The sequence below is a fragment of the Aplysia californica genome, unplaced genomic scaffold (genome assembly GCF_000002075.1).
Source record: "Aplysia californica isolate F4 #8 unplaced genomic scaffold, AplCal3.0 scaffold00441, whole genome shotgun sequence".
NCBI lineage: Eukaryota > Metazoa > Mollusca > Gastropoda > Aplysiida > Aplysiidae > Aplysia > Aplysia californica.
The window spans coordinates 318,539-319,718 of NW_004797711.1; the positions used below are offsets into that span (position 1 = coordinate 318,539).

A 1,180-nucleotide genomic window follows, 5' to 3' on the forward strand; every position below is an offset into this window, starting at 1 on the left:
GTTATTGTAACAAATATCACCGTAATTCCTTTTGTCAGATTTCAGATCTAAGCATAAATGGCAGCTGATGATTGATAAGTCCCGTGCTCATTAAGAAAATGTCCACATTGTCACATATTGGCTTCGTGTATAAAAATTAAGCAAGTCATCTCTCTTCACCTTCATTGCCAAGTGAAGCCACACGTTTACAACCGTGAGACAAATGAAATTTTCTTAGTGTGAGCAGAGAACCACACAACTTTCACTTATATCCTGTCTCTGCCAAAAGTACCCATATGTACTTGCAGAAAAGTTAACATTGAAGAAAATGCATGTATAGGGAACGTTGCAGCATCTCCCCATGGATACAGAACTCCCATCCTAGACTATAGCTAGAGTCGTAAAAAGTGTATTCGAGTACTGTAGTCTTTTGACTAGGCTGTAGACATTTTTTCACATTGATCAATTAAAAACTACTTGAAAGTACAAAAATACAAAAAATAAAATAACCCGCCTACACGTAATGTAGCCTATGTATTATACCATGTGGTTGGGTTTCTTCCTTTTTTTATTTATTTTTATTGTTGAAAGAATTTTAAAAAACACTTTCGGTTTTAGTGCGGGGAACTTTTTTCGATATGTAGGCTACTATTACTAATAATGTTTTGTTTTTTTAATATATGCTGGGGCTGTCTATCTTGATTATTTTTCTTTTATTTATTTTTTCTTTGTTTGTTGTAGTTTGTTTTTTTATGCAAGCATAATATGAATCAAGAAGACATGGTGGATAAAAAAAAGGCTTCGTAAAAAAAAAACACCAAAACGTTAAGGAAAAAAATGCGAATTTGAATCGTTACGGAATTGTTTACTCTTAGAGACATGGGAAGTAACTCTCGCGTCCAATCTTCATGTAAAACCATTTCGCGTATTGTTGAAATCAATCTTATACAAGAATTTGAAGCTAACCTCCGGAATATATTCATGTGGTCGTATTTTAAAAAAGAGTATTTTTGGCCAGACATATGGCGAAGAAGCTTTCTAAAAACAAGACAAGTGATGTCGTAAGTAAAGCTTGATTGACTGCCCACTCTAGATCTAACTCATCGATTGATAATAAGCCTTATTATTTATGCCTTATATTTACTGACAATACTTGATAAAATAACATTATCACTCTAGTTCTAGACCCCCCCCCCTCCCC

General features: G+C 34.0%; 2 protein-coding genes across 2 annotated transcripts in view; both read left to right on the forward strand.

Moving 5' to 3' along the window:
- The window catches only part of LOC101849949 (alpha-tubulin N-acetyltransferase 1), a gene marked incomplete in the record, with an annotated part of 361,461 nt that overhangs the window by 254,160 nt on the left and 106,121 nt on the right, over positions 1-1,180 (forward strand).
- The window catches only part of LOC106012638, a 5,070-nt gene continuing 4,648 nt past the window's right edge, over positions 759-1,180 (forward strand). The window contains exon 1 of the mRNA XM_013086164.2: positions 759-1,040. The gene's annotated coding sequence lies outside the window, so the exon portion shown is untranslated. The remainder of the gene's footprint in view (positions 1,041-1,180) is intronic.